The 22,926-nt window shown below is 35.6% G+C and overlaps 7 protein-coding genes and 1 non-coding gene across 15 annotated transcripts in view; 5 read left to right on the forward strand and 3 right to left on the reverse strand.

Moving 5' to 3' along the window:
- The window catches only part of LOC129790048 (solute carrier family 35 member B1 homolog), a 766,332-nt gene extending 764,771 nt beyond the window's left edge, over positions 1-1,561 (forward strand). For both annotated transcript variants that reach the window (XR_008750529.1, XR_008750528.1), the window contains one exon: positions 1,534-1,561. The gene's annotated coding sequence lies outside the window, so the exon portion shown is untranslated. The remainder of the gene's footprint in view (positions 1-1,533) is intronic.
- LOC129790119 (T-cell leukemia homeobox protein 3) overlaps positions 1-1,561 on the forward strand; it is a 442,143-nt gene extending 440,582 nt beyond the window's left edge. Inside the window, exon 6 of the transcript XR_008750531.1 lies at positions 1,534-1,561. The gene's annotated coding sequence lies outside the window, so the exon portion shown is untranslated. The remainder of the gene's footprint in view (positions 1-1,533) is intronic.
- The window catches only part of LOC129790159 (uncharacterized), a 241,887-nt gene extending 240,326 nt beyond the window's left edge, over positions 1-1,561 (forward strand). For all 4 annotated transcript variants that reach the window (XM_055827515.1, XM_055827525.1, XM_055827536.1 and 1 more), the window contains one exon: positions 1,534-1,561. The gene's annotated coding sequence lies outside the window, so the exon portion shown is untranslated. The remainder of the gene's footprint in view (positions 1-1,533) is intronic.
- A 223-nt stretch (positions 1,562-1,784) lies between these two features.
- Positions 1,785-22,926, reverse strand: part of LOC129790073 (luciferin sulfotransferase-like) — a 767,385-nt gene continuing 746,243 nt past the window's right edge. The window contains exon 6 of the mRNA XM_055827280.1: positions 1,785-1,854. The gene's annotated coding sequence lies outside the window, so the exon portion shown is untranslated. The remainder of the gene's footprint in view (positions 1,855-22,926) is intronic.
- Positions 1,785-22,926, reverse strand: part of LOC129788207 (probable Rho GTPase-activating protein CG5521) — a 626,970-nt gene continuing 605,828 nt past the window's right edge. For both annotated transcript variants that reach the window (XM_055824273.1, XM_055824272.1), the window contains one exon: positions 1,785-1,807. The gene's annotated coding sequence lies outside the window, so the exon portion shown is untranslated. The remainder of the gene's footprint in view (positions 1,808-22,926) is intronic.
- The window catches only part of LOC129788331 (tolloid-like protein 2), a 606,934-nt gene continuing 585,792 nt past the window's right edge, over positions 1,785-22,926 (reverse strand). Inside the window, exon 2 of the transcript XR_008750359.1 lies at positions 1,785-1,837. The gene's annotated coding sequence lies outside the window, so the exon portion shown is untranslated. The remainder of the gene's footprint in view (positions 1,838-22,926) is intronic.
- The window catches only part of LOC129788391 (uncharacterized), a 67,911-nt gene continuing 55,083 nt past the window's right edge, over positions 10,099-22,926 (forward strand). For all 3 annotated transcript variants that reach the window (XM_055824416.1, XM_055824406.1, XM_055824426.1), the window contains exon 1: positions 10,099-10,516. The gene's annotated coding sequence lies outside the window, so the exon portion shown is untranslated. The remainder of the gene's footprint in view (positions 10,517-22,926) is intronic.
- On the forward strand, positions 15,462-15,670 carry LOC129788226 (U11 spliceosomal RNA). Its single transcript, XR_008750339.1, has one exon. It is a non-coding gene; the product is annotated as a U11 spliceosomal RNA (small nuclear RNA).

The following is a 22,926-nucleotide window of genomic DNA, read 5'->3' on the forward strand; positions in this document are numbered from 1 at the left end:
AAGCTCAATGGTATCAACGCAGAGTTCTAACCCACATGATCGGAATTCCCGCCGAAAGGGTTGGGAGGCCACAGAATTAATTATGCCGTACCCCTTTGGTGTGTGTTTCATACAAAATGCAAGAGCATCCTCGGAAGAGCTCTTTTGTGGGAAGATGCGAATTTGTTGACGCATCTCACTAGGTACAAATTCTAGCTCAATCTATGACCTTTCAACCCCCATGATCGGAATTCCCGCCGAAAGGGTTGGGGGGCCACAGAATGAATTATGCTGTACCCCTTAGTGTGTTTCATACAAAATGCAAGAGCATCATCGGAAGAGCTCTTTTGTGGGAAGATGCGAATTTGTTGACGCATCTCACTAGGTACAATTTCTAGGTCAATGTGTGACCTTTCAACCCACATGATCGGAATTCCCGCCGAAAGGGTTGGGGGGCCACAGAATTAATTATGCCGTACCCCTTGGTGTGTTTCATACAAAATGCAAGAGCATCCTCGGAAGAGCTCTTTTGTGGGAAGATGCGAATTTGTTGACGCATCTCACTAGGTACAATTTCTAGGTCAATCTGTGACCTTTCAACCCACATGATCGGAATTCCCGCCGAAAGGGTTGGGGGGCCACAGAATTAATTATGCCGTACCCCTTGGTGTGTTTCATACAAAATGCAAGAGCATCCTCGGAAGAGCTCTTTTGTGGGAAGATGCGAATTTGTTGACGCATCTCACTAGGTACAATTTCTAGGTCAATGTGTGACCTTTCAACCCACATGATCGGAATTCCCGCCGAAAGGGTTGGGGGGCCACAGAATTAATTATGCTGTACCCCTTAGTGTGTTTCATACAAAATGCAAGAGCATCATCGGAAGAGCTCTTTTGTGGGAAGATGCGAATTTGTTGACGCATCTCACTAGGTACAATTTCTAGGTCAATGTGTGACCTTTCAACCCACATGATCGGAATTCCCGCCGAAAGGGTTGGGGGGCCACAGAATTAATTATGCCGTACCCCTTGGTGTGTTTCATACAAAATGCAAGAGCATCCTCGGAAGAGGTCTTTTGTGAGAAGATGCGAATTTGTTGACGCATCTCACTAGGTACAATTTCTAGGTCAATGTGTGACCTTTCAACCCACATGATCGGAATTCCCGCCGAAAGGGTTGGGGGGCCACAGAATTAATTATGCCGTACCCCTTGGTGTGTTTCATACAAAATGCAAGAGCATCCTCGGAAGAGCTCTTTTGTGGGAAGATGCGAATTTGTTGACGCATCTCACTAGGTACAATTTCTAGGTCAATCTGTGACCTTTCAACCCACATGATCGGAATTCCCGCCGAAAGGGTTGGGGGGCCACAGAATTAATTATGCCGTACCCCTTGGTGTGTTTCATACAAAATGCAAGAGCATCCTCGGAAGAGCTCTTTTGTGGGAAGATGCGAATTTGTTGACGCATCTCACTAGGTACAATTTCTAGGTCAATCTGTGACCTTTCAACCCACATGATCGGAATTCCCGCCGAAAGGGTTGGGGGGCCACAGAAAGTACTCTGCGTTGATACCACTGCTTACTATGTTTCATACAAAATGCAAGAGCATCATCGGAAGAGCTCTTTTGTGGGAAGATGCGAATTTGTTGACGCATCTCACTAGGCACAATTTCTAGGTCAATCTGTGACCTTTCAACCCACATGATTGGAATTCCCGCCGAAAGGGTTGGAGGGCCACAGAATTAAAAAAAAGAATAAGCATTAGCCCTTTTTTATTTTTAGGTAAATTCACATGTTCCATAGAGCAGTGGTATCAACGCAGAGTACTAAGATCCCATAATTCTTAGGATTCTTTACTGAATATTTTAATTGTCTATGTTCATAAATATTAAAATATATTTTTTTAATATTACAAAAAATTCCCATGTTCAACTTAGCCGAGACTCAAACCTTTTCGGCTGGGAGTTAATTATTCATCATAATTGAACACTGTATTATTAAAATTTTTATAATTTTTTTAGTTAATTTTGGATTTTTATGTTTCATATTTCATGTTTCATGCAATTTTTTTTCATGTTTCATGCAATTTGTTTCATGTTTCATGCGATATGTTTCATGTTTTATGTTTCACGCAACTTAGCCGAGACACAAACCTTTTCGGCTACATTTCGGCCTACTTCAGCCGAATTATTTTTTCCATTTTTTAGAGGATTTTTGGGTGAAGAAATATTAATTTTTGCTTAAAATATTTATATTTTTGAACGAGAAGCCAAGATGTTTCAAGATGGTGATCTTTTTTTTTCAATATGGCGGATCTTTAATAACAAGGGAGGATTTTCTTTTTATTATTTTGAGAAGTTTTTCTCTGAGAATATATTTAGGCAGTTCCTTAATAGTTCATTGCTAATTTGATAAGGAAAATAGGGAAAATAATTAAGTTTTTCAAGGTTTTTTACGATCTTAACTCATTTAATGTGATTGTTTCGTCAGCCATTTTGAAATCTATAAATTAATTGTTTTCTTTGATATTTACCGTTGAATAAAACTCAAAAAGCAAAAAAAAACAAACATCTTTTATTGCGTTACAAGAAGCAGTTAAAGAGACAACTAAAAAAAACGAATTTTTCCACGCGTGATTGCAAATTTTCAGCATTTTACTGTAAAGTCCATTATATTGTGTTGCGTACAATGTTTACACTGCATCGGCCTTTGAACTTTTCACTCCACCACCGGGGGCCAAAAGTGGCCAAATTAATGGATATTAGCGAATAATAATTTATAGCGAGAACCACTTAATTTCGCGAAGATGCCTCCGTGTTGCACGGACAAAACGGTGAAAAGAGTGAAATTCATCAAAGTCGCGAGGCCCACCACCATTTTTCATGTCCACTTTGTGACTCTGAAAATAAATTACAATTTATTTCGCATATTACCCATTCATGTAATTTATACGGTGACATTTTTGTTGCAATATAGAAAATACCAGAAGCTCATTTTTTTCAGGCGACGTCTCTGGTGGCTTTTCTCTGTGCCCAAATTGCGCCCCCAAAGGGCTTGCTTGCTGATAAAATGTTAACTCATTCCGCGTGCAAGCGGTAATTCATTCACTGCGCATTAAATTATGTTCTCTTTTTTTATGGAGAGCAAAAAAACTGTCGCGGAGGATTTAAATGTCTCATTCCCACACGACGAGCAAAAAAAAGGCTACAAATTTCACCGTTAAGGCCAAAGGTATGACTGCGGGAAAGAGCATAAATGCAAAAATGGGTCATCCCAAGCTTTCCGGTATGTTGTACGTACGTACAACTTGGCTAATAAGAACAATAAAATACCTTCGGAGGTGTCTGCAAAAGGAATTTTTGCATTTCTTTCATTTTTATTTTATCGAGAATTCTGCATTCTGTGCATATTTTTTTGCATTCTCGCCAAGTTGTTGAAATTCAAAATTTTTGCTCCTCTCCTCATGCTCTTAAAAGTGGGATGAACTTCTCTTGATGTTTTGTTTATGTTAACAAGCTTTTGAACTTTTAAAAGAATATTTTTATCAAAAAATTCCAAAAATATTTATTGTTTGTTTGTTAAACAGGGAAAAATGTCAGTAAACAAAATATTAGCAAAATAGGGAGATTTTCCAATTCATTGGGCAATTAAATTACATCTCAAACAATAAATTATATTTTTATGGAGTATTGATTAATTCAACACGGCATACAAGTTTGTTTACACTCGTTAAAAATATAATGTTCAATTTACAATTTCCTATACTAAATATTGAATGAGCTGTTCATTAAAATTTAAACAATGCAATTATATTAGGAAATTATTAAAGAGAGATTAAATAGAGGTATGAAATTGTTATGAAATCAAAAAAAAAAACATTCGGACCAATAAAAAAAAACAAGTTTTATCAGTTTCGCAACGAAAATTGTAATAATTTTTCCATTTGATAAGTGCGATGAAAACGAAATAATGGCCAAATGAATTAATATTTTATCAAAATTTAATACTTTTTGCAAATTTTATTGTGATTGAAATTTGAGACGTCTATTGATAAGATATTTACGAGAAATTTATTGCAGATTTTGCCAAATATTTTACATCTAAAAAAGCATTTATCACTGCTATCTATCAATGGTTATGTGCGAAGACGATGCATCAACAAGATCCTTTCTTTTGCATATCAATTGAACCCCCCATCAAATCATCATGGAACGTGCTGTGTGACGGACAAATTAATTTGAAAACACCGTGACGAATTATACAAATTTATTTGATCGAAAACATCTCAATTTCCCCACAATATTTCACATCGTCGTGAAATCAATTAATAGTTTAATATACCGCCATTTTACAAGCAACAACTGAAGAGGATTTGCATATAATTTTGTTCACTAGGTCTTCATACATATAAAGGCTTTCCAGTGAAAGTCTTTAATACAATAAAATTCCAATATTGAACTTCCTGTGCAATATTTCATAATAAAATCTTTGCAATATCTACACCTATAATACTTTTTTCAGTCCATCGTGGAATATTTGTTTGGCACAGCGGAAAAATCTTCTTTTCACTTTCTTTGACCATTTGGATACTATACACGAATTATATGGCTTGAATAGATGATGACCATCTTCGTGTCTGTCTTGTGTGTGCCCCGTGAATAAATCATTGGAAGATTGTGTCTGAATTTGCATTTTAATTCACTTTTTATCGCACTTTTTCGGCTGTATGTTGTACACGTTTGGGGATTTGGAGTTTCACCGGTGCGTTTGGGGAGTCGCACCGATTAGCCAAATAAAATGTTTATACGTGAAAAAGAGAAAAAAATGTTTGAGACTTAGCAAAATGCTCGAATCGTCTTAAATTTTATTTTATTCAAACTAATTGATAAAATGTACTTAACCCTCCGTATACTATGAGGAGTATGTGACCGACCCCAGATCTATATTTCTATTAATTGCGCCTTAGTTCTTAAAGGTATAGAACAAAGCTTTTGGAAATAGGTTCCTTGGTTATCTGAGAAGATTGAGTCAAAATTTCAGGTCGATCCGACCACCAGAAGAAAAGTTATTAACAAAAAAGAAGAGGAAATTCAAAAATTTGTATAACGGTCAAATTTATTTTATTTTCTCTTCGCTTTGTCTTTTCTAGACGTCTTTGTGTTCTAAAATGGATAAGAGACTATCTTAGGGAGTCTATTAAAGCTCATTTGATCGAAAGAATTTGCTTTTTGTACGAAAAATTCTATGGGGTCGGTCACCTACCCTATAGTAATGCACGTGAGTGTTTTGATCATAGTATACGGAGGGTTAAAAGAGTCCAAAGGACTTTATTCATTTTGAGGATGAATAAACCAAAAAAATATCGGATCACAGGAAAAATGATTGCATTTTCTTCCTGATAAAATCTTTTGGGAACTAAACGAAAAGATTTTCATTTAAAAACTTTAAAAATCATTTTTATCTAATTTTTCTTTTAACGATTTGAGAATTTTAACGAAAAAATAGTGCAATTTGAATGGGAGTCGCAACACGATGGGTTATCAGTTAAGTTTCTAATTGAAAAGTTGATTGATTGCAGAATTTCTCCTCTCACAAAAGTCTTGGAAGACGAGTTGTGGTAGCTAAAAGAAGAAGTAAAAACGGTAAGCTGTGAGACAACCTCAAGTATCAACTTAATCCAATATGCGAATAGTGTAGGGATTGTTTCTTTTTTTTTTATTAACATTTATCATTTCACCACGCGAAGATATACCGTTGCAGGGAATTTACAAAAATACCAAATAGCGAGTTTTATTTTTGTTGAATGAAAAATTTGAGAGAGTTTGACGAGTTTGATGAAAAGTTAAATTGAATTAAGAAAGCTAATGATGTGTGTTGGTTGGTATAGGGAATGCTTGAGACGTGCCCCTCCGGAGCCAAAGAGCCGTGTGTGTGGAGTTGATGTGTTTTAACAAACTCCACACAACAATTCTCTCGGAAGCAATTTTCGCGGGATTACTATGTGTACAAAATTGGTGGATAAAAGTGAAATTTATCAATTGGAGATCCATCGATTTGCTTAATATTCATTATATTGTATAGCGCAGCAGTTAGAGAGCGTGTGCCAACGAACTTTTTGCAATTCCGCCGGCTAATCACGGAATGTGTGCAAGTTTATTGAGCAATTAAGCGGATGATGGGGGTTTTGTGAGGGGGCAAACACACGGTCGGAATGAGAGCCAGGAAATTATATTGGGTGGAATTCTTTCACTCCACCTCACTATCAGATGAGTTTAAGACACATCACGTAATTCAACAAATCTCAAAACATGACTCTCAGAATTTCATAGAAAGTAGATCCAAATGTAGGTGTGCAAGATCATAAAACGCCATTCATGCGACACGACCGCCTTCGTGAACTGGAGTAAAAGCCAATGGCGCTCGTGGTGGTGGTACGGCGTCTCGGCGTGGAGGAACAAAAAGTGAATTTTCTTGCCTCGAGCCATCATTCTATTAAGACAATTTTCAACATGATGATTTTTCCCAAATGGGCCTCAGTTGTAATTTGCAAAGATCACGCAGGCGAGCTCCTTTTCTTCCAGCAGCAATTATATTGCCGCACATACAGCCCCATGCATGCATACATAATTCAGCAGTGATTATACTCTTTTGCCTGCACTTCTCATCAGTTCCAATCTTTTTCTTCCCTTCCCACCGCCCTGCTACTCGTCATACGCGATCTACCGTCTTTTCTTTCCCTTTTTCTCGCCACTCCATCAAATTGATCGCACCGCAGAGTTGCGGAACGATCTCGCGGGCAGATGAGATTGGGGCGGAGGAGAGTGGAAGAGTACACCTCGGATGGTGAGGTGCAAAAAGAGCACAATTTCAATATAAATTCGATTGGTTACCGGGATAAAGAATGCAAATTGATCAAAGTCAAAAGTGAGGCATACACACACGATTGATTGAGATGTTATGAATCTCTATACATAAAATTGCATAAAATAGACATTAGCCTCTCTGGAATTTCCTTCCTTCTCTCAGCTAAACATTTACCTAAACTACCTATATAGTTAAAAGGTAAGTGCAATTTTTTCTTGATTTTTCACAGTGAAAAAAATTGATAAAGAAAATCATTTTCTTTTATCTCTTATCGTGTATTTTTAACTCTGGCATGCTTTTAAGGGTTTACGAAGATGAAAAAAGAAATAAAAAAACAATCTTCATCAGGGATTCTCAAAAATTAGGCAGGAAATTAAGAATCCAGCCTCGAACGCTGAAGAAATTTAATCTCGCACCTTTTGAATGTAAATTCTCGCATAGCACAAAGGAAACCTTTAGAGATGAAGAGCGCCAGAGATTTTTAAGGGATGAGGTTGAAAAAAAAATTCCAAGGGGCGGAGATTGGAGCAACAAAGTAATAAGAAAAGAATAACCTGCGTGCTTCTGAAAAATCTCTCTCAGGTATAAAGATTAAAAATAAAACAGAAGCTGTTGGAAGAAAAAAATTAAAAAGCAAGGTGCTTGATGAACTTCCTGAAATAAGAATCTTATCGAGTTGAGTTGGACTTCTTTTTTTTTTCTTAAAAAAATATTTTGGAAAGGTGAGCGTTTGTGGCCGCCAATTGATACCCATTGAGGTCCCGGAGGCGAATTTTTTGGCAAAAAGAACCTCTGCTGGCTAATAAGGTGGAACGTCCTTGAGAGTGGTACAAGGTTACCCCGATCTTGGGCAGGTAAGAGTCGTTTCGTGGCTGCATCACTTTTATTATGTGTGCTACTCAATAAAATACAAAACAAGATTGGGGATTTCAGAAGTTGCACTACAAGGCGTAGAGAGAGAGCTGAGAGTGGTTCATTTGCATAGAGATAAATAATGACCAACCGCATGGTGTTTTGGATTATTTCTAATAGCACATTTGAATCCACCATTAATTGGCAATCGGGGCTAATTAATTGAATTAATGAATTGCAATGTTTTCTGCAACGGTGTAGGGCAACGTGCGGGTTGTAGTGCACCGCAATGAAGCCAAACTCCCAAGAGAGACTTCTTGAGTCCACCCAGGAGTGTGAGATGATGGACAGGGAAAAGGGGCCAATGATGCGGATGGTGGGCCCAGAGGCGAGGGTTGTATCCGCCTTTGGTGCTCGCATGGACTTTGTCTTCATCGAATCGTAAATCTTGCTCAATAAATCCGCGTTCTCAGCTATCTCACCATATCCATTCCAGATTCCAGATTCCGTATAGTAAAAGAATCACACCATATAGTATAAAATACGCTACATCCAGCAAGAGAGCTCGCAGAGACATTCCGAAGAGACCAAAAGTCGAGGACGCCGCTCCGGTGTTCAAGAAAAATGATCATAAATTACACCTTTTTCACTCGACCATCCCCAATATAGAAAAATTGTGAATGCCATTACACTGACTTGTGACGATACTTCTTATACTTTTTTTCTTCTTATTATTTACCCAACTCCTCCATCCCAATCGTGTGCATACAAATCTGCTTTGCTTCATTAACTTTTCCAATAAAGAAGTTCTTTTTTATAAACCGCCTTTCCGCGATTGCAAGAATGCGCGGGATAACAGAATTCTTCCATTATCTTCCCATCGATCGGGATTTGCAAATATTAATTTTAATTTTAATTAATTACAGTAAATCATAAGCTTCAATAAAGAAAACTTTTGCAAGATTTTTTTTTTAGCAATGTTATCGTCCTAAAACCAAAGTATTTCACGGAAAATCGTTTTAAATGTGAAAGTTCAGGAAAATCTAATGTTGAGTTCAGAATAAAGTAATTCACTGATTTTTAGTATTTATTTAATAATTCATTGCATAGAAATGTGAGGGAAAAAGTTTAGTAAAATTACAAAATCTTTTTTTTCTTTGCATTTTCCATTAATATGGGAACCATTGCAAGAGAAAGACAAAAAATTCGTAATTCATGAGTCATTAATTCATTAATTAATTTAGTACAGTTTTTAGCAGTATTTAGTGCATTTAGTGGTTTAAATAATTTTTTTATTTTATGGTAGGGCAACACAATATGTTGCAGTAATAAATTAACTAAAGAAGCAACAAAGAACCTAAATCGAAAATTGAAAAACCGAATACATAAAAGACAACCAACCACGTTAAAATATCTAGAACATGATTCGTGGCAAATTTTCATAGAAATCTCGATGGATCTTTTGCATAATTTATGCAAACACAGGAGAGGGAATATTTTATCGGAAGAATGTTCTTTTTTAGAACTGGAGGCGTGTCGCTCACAGAAGAATCTCAAAAGCTACCGAAATAATTAATTGTGGCGACTGAAACACCATTTAATTTTCCATTAAGAGAAGAATCATCGTATAATTGCTATGCGCGCGGACTCTCTTTATTGAATTCCACTATTAATTTGTGGACACTTTTGTGTGTTCCCCACCCACGTAATTTTCACCACGCGTGTCTTTTATACAAAAAGATTTTGTTAGAGATCGCACTTTGAGATGAAATGAAACCCAAAGTGATGACTTTTTGCGCAAGATTTTTTGATCCTTCTTTCGCAAAACATTATTAATCTCTCTTTTCGTGTTTTTTTTTTTTTAATTTTAGTTTCCACGACCGTCACAACAGTGAATGGGTAATGGCGCAAAGAAGGCAAAGTGCCAGCCGAGATAATCTGATATCACATTAAGCATCTCTTGTGTAATTAAAGTCGTTAAATTAATCATTTCCCACTGATTTTATTTTTGGCGCGAAAAAAGCGATATGAAAAAATCGTTACAGGTTTTGAAATTAGTTCGAAATTATGAAAAAACAGTTAAATGGAATGTGCTGCATGCAGCTTAAGCTTCAATTTTCACGAAATGATTTTTCCTATTTTTTAAGCTCAATTTTTGGGGCTCCAAATATCCTGGGGGTGCTCTGGAAGCCCTCATGGAGCTTCGGTGAAAAAATGGGGGCAAAATTTCACGGAAAATGCATGAAAATCTCGAAAACCTTCAGTCTAAGGCATCATGGAACTGTCGTTGAACATATCCATGAATATCATGGGATTCTCCGTTGCTATGTCAAACCAACATCTACAACCATTCTTTACTGGGTTGTGGACCATACGTCACAGCCGTGTTTTCAATTTTGTGTCAGTTTTCCGTGGACTTTTGCAGAATGCACAGCTCCTTTTTTTTGCTCTTTTTGTAGAGTTTTTTCCCATAATAAATAAGAAAATTCAGTGAATTGAGATCAACCTTTTGTGTTTTCATTTCCCAACAATATAAATTGCATCCACCACCCAATAATAGAAAGTGTATAAAAGTGAGAATTTTACTTTATTCAAAAGATTCAGTGAAAGGTGTTTTTTTTTCTTTAAAAAAATTCACAAAATTCATCTTGAGTTTGATTGAAAAAAAGAGAAAAAGTTTCTGAAGGATTTCTCCGAATTTCTTGGACTCTTCTTTGAACTTCCCTGCAGAAAGCCCATTTATTTGAAAAAAGGGGGTGGTGGAAAAAAACCTCAGTGGCACAGAGTTTGGATTAAATTGCTCCTTTCCGGAGAAACAGGTGAGAATTGCATTTTACCTGTATAATGTAACTTAATGGCGTGACCAAATAGGAGGGACAGGTGCGTGGCTGCACCCAAAAAATTCTCCTCAATTGTCACTTCTTTCAGTCCGCGAGCACGAAAATTATTCTTAAGAAATGCGTGTCTACGTGTACAAATAAAAACACGGGAGTTGCTAATTAACTGTTTAGTGCTGAGACTCTGCGGAGAAGAAGATGGGTGCTCCGTAGAATAATTTCCCGCTATCTCTTTTCGTGATTTTCACTCAAAACTCATCTTATTTTTTGGGGCCTCTGGAACCTCCCAGTCCAGCAGGAGGGACCCTAATCGAGAGATGTTGGGATGGTTAGACCTACTGAATTCCCAGTTGTTTTGATTGATAATGAAGCAAAAGGTAAACCAACCTTGAGAGGAGGCTCCGCGGGTCATGATCAAATTCTAATCTGTGATAAGAGACTCTGACGTAGTTAGTGCGCATACTCATTTCTAGAAAATTGTGGAAATTCTTATTTTATTTATTTCTGAAAAAATAATAAAATTTGAGATAAGTGTTAAAATCAAGTGTTTTAAGAAGTTAAGGCGAGAATTTAGCTATAAAGCCTCATGTTGTTTTACTTATTCTTATCACAAACACTTATCGCAAACACTTTAGCCAAAGAATTTATTAAGAATTATTTTACACTCTTAAAAAAAAGTTCACAATTTTAATTTTTAAATTAAATTGTTTCGCGATTCTTGTTAAACAGAGAAGTAGCTACTAGAAAGTCTAATAAGGTGTTCTTAAAAAGCAAATTATTAATGTTAGAAGAACCCTAAAAAAAAGGATTAAAATGAATGAATAATAAGGAGTTTTTAAAATTCCATTCGAATTTAGAGCATTTGACAAGTTTTTGTGCTAAAATCTCTTATTTTTGACATTTCTTGTTTGAAGTTTTCTATTCCAACATTTGGCATTAATTTTTATCTTTTTAATAAAATTTTTTAACGTAAAAAAATGTTTCGGTCTCTAAACATGTTTAAACTTATAAAAACTTTTAATACAAAATATTCTCCCTATATCTACGCCTCAGTCATTCATTTCAAGAAGATTTTATTTCTCAATCGATTGCAATATCACTGAATTTCTCCTTTATATAAGAAGACTTCTCTGAAATATCTCTCACAGAGCAAAATTTCGAAAGAATCAAAAATCTTCTCTTTTGAGAGAGAAACTTTGATGGTAAAAAAGCGAGCCTATAACGACAAACAATTGCCATGAGGAATGCCTTTTTCGTCTCCCTTCATATTGAGAAGTAGTTCTTTCACAAATTGCACCAACAATTCTGGGAAAAATGTTTTTTAGAGGCTTTTATTGTGTGGCCTCAGGTATTTTTTTCCACATCTCCTTCCTGCGCTATTCGTGCCAGTGTCTTGTAAAATATAAAAATGATTTGAGAAAAAAGATTTTTATTAAGTATCAAGGTATTTTTTCGTGTATAGCAATTACGCATGTGAGCATAATATTTTTGTTGTATAATGGCTCCAACGATGGGGAACGCGCAATGGATTTTTGAAAGATTTGGACATATTGCCGTGAAATGAAGTACTTTTGCGACAATTAAAAAGAGGAAGTCTTTTCGTGACTGGCGGAATTTCAATTAGCACCTCTTAGAAAGATGATTTCATTTTGTAACGTTATAAAAAATATATAATATAAATTTTCAAGTCACAGTGAAAGAAGGAAGATGTTTTTTTTTAATGCCAAAAATGCGGAAAATTTTGGGGTCTGGCAACCAGAGTTTTATGAATTTATTTATGATTTATTCACAAAATATTTTTGTTGATGAGACACGTTCACTCGTACATAAGTTTTTTGCAATGCAGATTTTGTTTACTGGACCTTTTCTGCAGAAAAAAATGTCACAATGAGTACTTTTCCCGGGAAACAAAAACATTGTGAATAACTGCAAGTGCATTAGGCAAAGAAGACATCTCAAAAAGTCACACATCATGAAAATGTCTACATACATGCATTCCTTGAGCTTCTTTTCCTTTCACTACACCTCTCTAATTTCATTTTATATTTCTTTATTTTTAACGACATCCATCCTCCCTTGAATTCTTTTGGGAATCCAGTCGAAAAAAAAAACAGAGAGAAGAAGGTAAAATTGAGAGGCTCCATCAAGGGAACAAAAATACATAGAATGAAGAATAATAAAAAAAACGAGCATCAATGTGGTTACCACATGTTATCTCAATTTGGTTACCGAGTCACTGGAGAAGTAATAAATTAAAATAAAGGAAATTTAACACGGAGCTTTTGAGTGATTCGCTGTCGTAAGACTTTTGGTGCTTGAACAAAAAACAACTGCAAATGACCGAAAGTAAGACGAATTTGAAAATGAGAATTTTCGGGATAAATTGTAGTCAATGAAGCATTGAAGTTATTTCGAGGAAGAAGTTGCACAATTGTGCGAAACACGCCAATTATTTAATATTCAATGTCACGAAAGAAAAGATAAAGAATTTATATTTATATACTACAACTTTCACAGCAATTTTTCCCTCTCTCTCCCCCGCATAAACTATTGAGAGAGGAAAAAAATGGACCAACTCATGAGATATTCACATGGGAAAATACTTATATTTATATTGTTTTAAATCAGTGACAGTTGAAATACCTCGTATTTCGCATATTTTATTATATTATGTTTATATTGCAATGGAATTCCTACTTATACCACAATTAGGAATTTAAAAACTTTATAAAAAAGTCTCTCGTCTTATTTTATTTACATATTGCAATTTAATTGCATACAATAGACAATGTTTTTATTTCTTTCTCATTTAAAACACTTTGCAACCACATTTAGAGGTGTTTGCACAACGACATTCTTTTAAACTATAAAATTAGATTTAAATAACGTGGTTTGTATAAAAAACCTTTTTATAATAAAGTTGTATTGAAAGAATGCTAATAAAAAAAAAATGAAGAGAAAAAATTTCACTGGGAGTGCACTCGAACCCTGGGCATTTAAGTTGGTAGCTGAGTGTTCTAATCATTGTGCTATTAGACACACAGAATGTGCTAAAGAGAGCTAATTTCCACAAAGAGACAGCCTTTTTTTAATTGAGAGTCATATTTTTTAAATTAATTTACTTTAATGTTTCAATCATAAAAAATATGCTGCTAAGTATGAAAACTATTTTTTATAGGTGCAGTACACTGAAAACAAATGAAGGCAAAGTGAATAGAGGAAAAAAAACAAACATTTGTAAATATCGTGTATGGAGTTTCACTTTTTTTGAACAGTGTCAAAATTCATTAATAAAAGTCGTGAGAAATCACGAAATGAAATATTTGCCCTTCATGTTATTTTTCATTTGAACACCTTTTTTGTTCTTTTTTTTTATAGTGCACACAGTGTGTAGCGTAGCTCTGAAAGAGATAATTTCCCATAAAATTAATTATGTGCGAAATAAGAGACATTTGAGGAAATCGTGGTGGTAAGCACGCAGGAAAAAAAATCAATTTTACTGGTAGAAACGATTCAATTGGAAAGGAGAGACGCCAAAGTGGTTTTTGACACTAAATTCAAATTGATGTTGCGGAATGCAATTTATTTTACTTTTTTATTCTTCGTACCTCCCCGTCATCTCACCTTTCTTATGGCTTTTGTACCTTTATATCAAAAAGTTGTGAGTATAGAGAAAAATTAATTCGCCACAGGTCTTTTGTTTGACTGTGAGGCGTCGGATTTTAATAATAATTTAGTGTAAATGTTTATTTTTGCATATTTATTCATGGGTTTGAGATGAGAGAAAATCATGTACAAACTACGGGGTTAAAGTGTCAATATTTCTTTCATTTCTTCCTCTTTCATTTCACTAATTTTCACCATGTAGCGCGCGTGTTTTCTTTGCGAAAATCTTCCTTTTTTTCTTGTCTAATTCACAATTGTTTTTGCTCATCTCTCATCACTTGTTTAATTCACTTTTGTGCAATTTCTGGGGGCTCATTTGTAATGTGTCAAATTTGCGGACATTTCAAAGTTTGAATTGGCGCCGTTTTAATTAAAAGCATTTTATCGTTTTAAAGGGAATTTTGTTTTTTTTCTCATTTTGGCTTTACATGCTCTACCATCACGATGGGAGATGAAGAAAGACATCCGCTTCTTTGGAGAGGTCATCAACTCCCTATGTGTGACTCCACAAATTAGCAAAATGGAATTCAAGAATGGGGAGGGGGGGGACCGAAAAATGATTTTAAGCTGACTAAAGAGGTCTATTCGTTAAACTTCTGGTGCCTTATTTAACTCAATCGTGTGAGACATTGAGGGTTTATAAAAAAAAGTTATTTAAACTTTCTACGTGATTTGAAGAAAACACAGTTATTACCTAAAAATGCCTTTTAAAATAATTTAATTAATCAATTTTTCTATATCAATGGGTCGCAAAATTGCTGTTCCGGCTAAATAGGTTGGCTTTTTTTATTTATAAGACGGTAACAATAATAAACGAATTTGAGGGGAAAAAAATCCAATCAATAGTAAGAGCTTAATGGTGAAATTCAACGGAAGTTTCGTGTCTTAATTTACAGCTTTTACGTCATATGTATTTTGTATAATCTAGTATTTATAGCTACTTATTTCACACTTTACACACGATGGTGTATGACTCCTATGAAAAAGAATTCTTAAGTGATTTTCTTCAAGGTCAACGGTTATTAGGTTGTTGATTGCAAGTGACTTTTCATAGCTAGAATTAGCGGTAATGATCATCAATGAAAAGATGGCAGAAAAGGGTTGATGATTTCATTAGAATACGCTTTATTAATTTTTGGCGCGTAAGATCGTACATCATCTTAAAGAATTTCTTGACTGTTTTTCCATTTTAGTGTATACTTCAGTAGAAGAGTAAAACAGTTTCAGGTTAAAGCAGGAACTTTTAGATCGCGTGGCGGTATAAAAGGGCCCTCAGTAGTCAGTATTGGGGTTACCCGCTAACCCCAAACTACTAACCTGACGTATGCTGGATCACCTGATTGGTGTGGGAATTGCATCCAATGTGGTGCATCCCCATCACAGGGGGTTGGGTATGGAGCATCAAGACATACCCAGGGTGTAATTTTTGTACCCGCGGGACAGTTATTGCGCAAATGCAACGACGTCCCCTCCCATAATTTCAAAATATTGACCAGATTTTCATTAGAAGAAGGAAAAACAGCTGATAAGACAAAGCCCATTTAGCCGCATGCGTTCAATTAAACTCCCTCGCATTCCTTGTTCACTTGTGAGTGACTTTTGACTCATATGAGCTGCTTTTCTTCTTTTTTTTTTCTTTCTCCTTTCTGTCTTATTAATTACCAACATGTGCATTGTATTTCTGAACTGCTGTAAAGTTTATCTGATTAAGTATTTAATTTTGTGTAGACAGCTTGCTTGTAGGGTTGCGATATTAACTTTGTGGCTCTTGGAGGTCTGTTTTGTTTTAACTGCGTGGAGACAATCAAATGACTTCATTTCTCACATAGTTTTCATTTATTTTATAAAATTATACAACAACCTAAAAACTTTTCCAAACACCGCATGCATTTGAAAAGAGCAGCCTTGATGATTCCATTTGTACATTAGCACATATGGTGGAGGATGAAAAAGACCTAAATGAGTGAGTGAGAACACGTGAAATGAGTGAGATGAATGTAGTATAGAGTTTTTTTTTCAATGTGAAAAATGAATGAATTCCTGTTGAAATATTTTGTCTTTTGTGGGCTAAAATTAGCATGGGAGATTCAGCTTCTAACGTTGCTTGTAAGCATTTGAGTGTGGTGCGTTCTATTGAAGCCCCCCAAATACACAAGTCAGAGAGGCACGTATTTATGTGTTAGAATCCCAAAGTATATACAGAAATATTGAACGGGGTACCACGGGGCTCAGAGGGAAGGCTAAAAAGCCGATGAAAATAGCTACTTGCTTACAAGAAATGCTTTTTTTTCTTATTCCTTTTCCTTGTGTATATAACATTCAGAGAAAATGCACCGGAACGAGTTGGGAGCATCAGATGGATTTGAAGGTCTTACGAGGAAAATCTTCCTTTTAAGATACTTTTCCATCTTATGGTTGAGTTGGGAAAATAAATTACAGAAACGTTGTTTTTTTTAAATTAAAAAAAGTTCTTTATTGATCTTATCTTTAATTTGCTAAACTTTTAGCATCTAGTTTTTATTTTTAGTGAGTTTGGGAACCACTAGGGGAAAGCTAGCAAGGTTTTCTTTTCCTAAAAATACCATTAATGACGTCATTAATGTTTTTTTTGTCTTTAAATGCATGAAACATTGGCGCTGATGTTTTATCGTAATTGAAAGTTTCAATGCATTAAATGAAAGAATGTTTGTTATGAGAAATCATCGACAAAAAAGGGCAAACAAAGCAATTGTGACGTCATTATTTATATTTTTGACTAAATAATAATAATAAAATAATTAAATAAATAGTCAAATAATTTAATTACTAATTTAAAGAAAGAAAACATTTAATTCCAAAGAATTTTTCATACGTCGTGCATAATGTCCTTTAAGGTCATATTTTCTTCGTGTAAATAAAGCTGATAAAGTTTATTTTTTGTGACATATGCTAACTTTTTTGGCGGCAATGTCAAGTATTTCGTGACCAAAGCAAAATATGCTGTGAAAAAAGTAAATATTTGCAAAATATTGATGCTCTTTATATTTAACTTTTAAAACAATTTGAAATATTGACACGATGACCTTTTTGCTAAATGCTCGCAACAATACATTTCACTTTGAGAATAAATATTTGGATATGGTATTTGTAGTGTAGCATTTAGGGAGGCAAAAAGGCGATAGTGAATTGTGCGAGGGTGGGTGGATCATTTTACGCATTTGCCTGCGTGCTGAGTCATACACCGAATTGCTAAGTGCTGGCGTAGGTGGGACTCTTGTCTGGTACGATGATGCCATAATATTTGGCACTTTAAATCCCATGGTAGATGACCGCTGAATGCAATGATCGCGAGTCAGTGGAGTGGCTAAAAGTATGATCAAGTCGGCGTAACCATGTACAGTTAGTGAACCACCGATGATCATTATAAAAGCGCGCAAAGTACGAAAAGGGGACGGGGAGCAATTCGAATTTACAGTGTGAGTGAAGATTGAGGTGGTATTTATTAATTTACTCAATTTATATTGCATACATTGTTGTACGTGTATGATAAAGTTTTGTTTTTCTTAGGTGGCATCCACCTCTCTCCTCTTATTGCCTCCTTTTAGCCGCGCGCACCGCCGCCATTGGAAGTGTTGTTGTAGGTACATACCTAGATACTTATATGCAGTATGTGGGGATCCGGTATATTGTGTGTGATGGAGAAAAATTGAGGAGGTGCTGCCTGTGGCGCCCCTAGGGTGAATAGAAAATTGAATTGCGGAAATTTATAATTACGCTCGTGTTGTATTTTAGAGTTTATCTAATTTCGGGTATGGTGATTCTTGCTCTGGGCATTTGCAATTTGTATATTATGTATACGCAGGATGCGAGAGCGTAAGTGCCTCCACCTTTTGGGTGTTTGTGTACTAGAAATTAATGCAAGGTAAAATATAGTAAATTAAATTTGTATACCGGATAGTGCGGTGTAAGACTTGCGGTGGTTTTTGGATGAATGTTTGTGCAGATGAGAGAAATCTGATGGACGGATGAAGCCTGGTGGCGGCTGCCAGGGAATTTCAAAAATGTGTGGCGTTGTCTCCCAAAGAGACGCACATCTTCACTTGAAGTGCACCATCATCCATCTCGCTAAAGATATACTTCTGCGACGAGTAAGAGAGAAAGCATGCGTGTGTGCAATTCAAAAAAGAGGTTCCTTCTAATATCTATTTAGTATGCACACTACACACAAAGTATATAGCATAGGTTTGCCCACTTGAAACATGCAGGAAAAGTTATGTGAAATTCTCAATGTAACGTGGGATACGCAACATATAAAGCAAAATATCTATATAATAAAGAAAGGTCTGTTTGTTGGTAATCTTTGTGTCTGTACAGCTATACAAATCTACACCGTTTGACCGATCGCGATGAAATTTGGTACGGAGGCTCCTTATATCAGGCGCTTTCGAGTGGCCGTATCCATTTCCCCCCCAAAGCCCCCCTTCAGGTAGCCCCCATATAACTCTCATGTATTTTTCGCGAATTTTTTAATTTGACGCCCGAAATGTTGTATGAAAATGATTTCTTCTTTTTGCAAAATTTTTTCTTTTGAGTTCGATGAGAGCTTCCCATCTATCTTCTTCTATATAATAAAGAAAGGATTTCGTGTTTGTACAGCTATACAAATCTACACCGTTTGACCGATCGTGATGAAATTTGATACAGAGACTCCTTATATCAGGCGCTTTCGAGTAGCCGTATTCATTTTCCCCCCAAAGCCCCCCTTCAGTTAGCCCCCATATAAAGGTCATGCATTTTTTGCGAATTTTTTAATTTGGCGCCTGAAATGTTGTATGAGAATGATTTCTTCTCTTTGCGAATTTTTCTTTTGGGATTGATAAGTGGCCCAAATCTACTTATAAACCATCATAATTTTTTTCTCTAAAATTTGCGCGAAGCGCAACAAATCCCCGCGAAGCGGGGCGAGGTAAATTGGAGCGAAGCGACAATTTACCTCGTATATGTATAAATTTGTGAATTATTTCTAGCATAATTTATACTTCACGGAAGGAGGAAAATGTCTCTCCTAATAGGATTAATAAACTCTTTATAATGCGATTTCTATAACCGTTTGAAATTTTCTCATGCTATTTTTGGCACATTTTGTCACTGTTTTGAGAATGAATCAGTTTGCACTTGAAATTCTTTGAATTATGCAACAGTCTTGCGGGGATCGCTAAAATAGACATGGTGCATAGGGAAATTTTTAGAAATCCACAGTTCGATGTGCTCTAAAAGGCGAGGAAGGTGGGAAAGTAGATCGAAAGGGAAGTATGGAGATGCCGCGAGATGTTTGTGCTGAATGGTCAGATTTTGGTGGTATTTTGAGTGCAATTTACTTTTTGTAATTTACCCAACTCAATGAGGGAGGAGTTTGTAAATTTATCTTTCACTAATCTTCAAATAAAAGTGAATGTGCTGTGGAAAGTATGTTTTATGCTATTACCTACTATTTTTTTCTTCTAAGGAATTTATGTGGTTTATGTTAAATCTTGTTAGATCTAAATGGATTAAATTAGGGGTTTTGTTTTTAATATTTTTCACATAATTTGACATAATTCCATTTATATGAACTGTGTAAATTTAATCAATCAATATTGGCGCCTCTATTTGCAATATATACCTTCATACCTATGTACATAATGTACTTAAATATATAGCAATTTATAAAAAGGAATTTTGAGGTCATCAAGTCAGAAATCACTAATGAACTCCTATACTGATTTGTTTGGTGTGGTATGGTGTACTCAATTGTGGGAAAAGGGTTCTTTTCTTACCGCGAAAGCCTCCTCCTTGTAGACAGAGAGCATCTGTGCTCGGGTAATGTGCGTGAATCTCTTTTGTCCAATAATAACAATCTTATGGGGAGTTCTGACTTGTAACATCCCATTGAAATGGTTGAAAAATGAGATAAGACGCTAAAGAAGAAAATGAAGGGATAAAAATTGATTTCAGTGAGAAATCTTATGGTATAAGATTGTGAATTGCACCAGGGACCTTCACCACAGTAGTTGTGGAGACTGTATTGAAATCATCTCCAACAATGGGATCCCCGCATGTATAATGGGAAGGTGAAGTATAGATGTAGCAGAAGGAAAAAAAGATTATCATCCTGTGTTATATGCAAGTGAAGAATTCTCCAAAGGATTTAATAGCAATTAATCTTAATTATTGTCGATATCACGCAACACATCATCAGATCAGAAAATCGTGATTGAGTATAATTTTCAGTTTGTATACACCAACTTCAATGTGAAAAACTGTTTGCGAGAAACTCGGGATGGGGTGCAATGGTGAGCGAAGGAGATGTGCAGGATCTGATTTAGAGACGAGGGGATTTAAGTAAATGCACCTTCATCATGTACTGGACCTAATGTTAATGTTGAGACTCCAATCGGTGTGGATATAAAAGGCACAAACACATACACATATTGACGATGCTGTATAATATATAAAATTGTCGATAATGATTATTCAAGTCCACAAGCCATTGGGTAAACATAGCGCTGAAAAGACGGAAAAGTGAAATTATTTCTCATTGATTGATTTCTTTTTCTTATTGCTCTCCTGTCGCTGATGGAGTTTCTTATCCATCGGAGCATTTTCCAACATCATCATCGTGTTTCAACTCCCGGTCGAAAAGATATTAAATTACCATTCTCTAATGTATGTATGTAGTATGCAAATGAAAATGAAAATGAGAGATAATAATATTTTTCCTCTGGCTCTTATGCGGCATATTATTGGAATATGGTGCATATTGAAAGTTTATGCACGGGGCGGGGGGGGGGGATAGGGGATCAGTGACACGATGCATCAATCAACACCTACAACTAAATAGATGTTCTTAAGTGTTGTGGAGGTAATTCATTCTAACAATTCCTTAGAGCGCTCTATAACCAACTGCGATACATCCAAATTGATCCGACAATATCGTGACATTTTATTGAAAAACCTCCCACACATTTTGAGCTTAAAGCCATGGAATTGCGCTTTGCGCGTGACCCGAACCTCTCTTGCGAAGGGTATTTCTTTTGATGTTAATATAGTAGAGGAGATCTGGTGATCCATAAGATCGTGAGGTGCCTCTATATGGGTATCGGTGGGTAACTTGCATCAGTGTCAGGATGACCTTCGGGCCGCCGTATGGACAACAATGCAGTGTTGATGAAGTGTTGTGTGTGAATTGACTCATTTGAATTTTTCCGCACCCAGAACCAGATGATTATCTCAAATTGAGTGCATGTTTTATAGCACTATTGACAACGATAATCTGACGTTTATATACCATTCGGATTGAGTTTTCTCGCATTTCTCATCTTCCTTTGGCGGTCTACGTGCGCTGTCCTTTTTTTCTGCACATAAGATTGCAATCATGCCTTCGAGGAGTTTTCGCTATCACACTCACAGTTGACACTTGAGGAATTTTTTACACACCAAACTTCACCTGTTTTCCTTGAGATTTCACATGGGTTGTAATTAATTTATTCCCAAGAAGAGATTATGAGAGTATAAAGATGATGGGGCTCTGGATGGAGATTATGATTCTCATGCAAAAGAAGTTTGACTCACAAGTCTTATGGTGACACAAGAGGCAGCTTTTGAAGAAAAAGAAAAAAAAACGTCAACTGGATTTATGGCGTCGAAAGGTGCTGTAGTACAATGGATGTATTATATACGGTTTATTTGAATGCCGGGCCTCTTAGAATCACATTTCAAGGACACATAATTCTTGTTCTTTCACTTTAACCACTCCATGTTGTTGAAGAATTATATGTTGAGAAAAATTCGCTTGTGATTTTTTTTTCATAAGAAATAGAATCATAGTTTTGTCCAGATTAAAAGGAATTAATTGAAAATTTTATAGTTTTGAAGGCGTGACTGATTCTTTTAGATTTAGGCTTTTTTATTGTTTCACATCTTATGCCCATAACAATGCGGCTCTATTTTAAAAGAAATTTCACAGATTATGTAATGAATATCCAGTTTTTTGCGTATAAAATATTTGATTGTATAATTCTTTCAGCAATTTAAGAAAAGTAATAAAGTTTAGAACCAAAGAATTAATGAAATCTATTTCTTAGCTAGTAAACTTTGTAAATACACCGTCAACATTGTAAGAAGTGCAACAAAAAAAATCACAAAAATCATAAACCTAACAAAGCTTATTTATCTGTTTTGTAAGTTCTATGGAAACTTTTTCTTTTTCTTTGGGTGGTGTATAAAATTTTCTAAAGCCTCAGCATAGCCAGCATAGCAGTAGCATTGTATTGTTTAGAGGTATGGTTTGTCATCAATCATAAATCATATCAGACCAAAAAGGTTTTTCGAAAGTCTTTATGAAAAAAAAAGTAAAATTTTATATTTATTTCAACCTCTAATGTTTAGTTCATTTTGATGTAATCTCACAGGTAATATGGTGGTGTGTGCAGGGTCAATAGCCTTTTATTAATTTATGAATTGAGAGTCTGTAGCGCAGATAATGGTTAATGATCTTTTTATGGACATCTCATCTACATTTTCCTCGCCTTTCTCACTCTTACTGTATATTTTTACCTTATGGAGGTGTATCGTTTTGTTGCAAATGAGCATAATAGCTCAACACGTCGGTACGCATGATAGTAAGATTTTTAATGAGTGGAATTGCTCAAGATATTTGGAGCATATCGCAGCGGAAGAAATTTTTTGGCATCCCATCTGAAAATTCT

The sequence above is a fragment of the Lutzomyia longipalpis genome, chromosome 1 (assembly GCF_024334085.1).
Source record: "Lutzomyia longipalpis isolate SR_M1_2022 chromosome 1, ASM2433408v1".
NCBI lineage: Eukaryota > Metazoa > Arthropoda > Insecta > Diptera > Psychodidae > Lutzomyia > Lutzomyia longipalpis.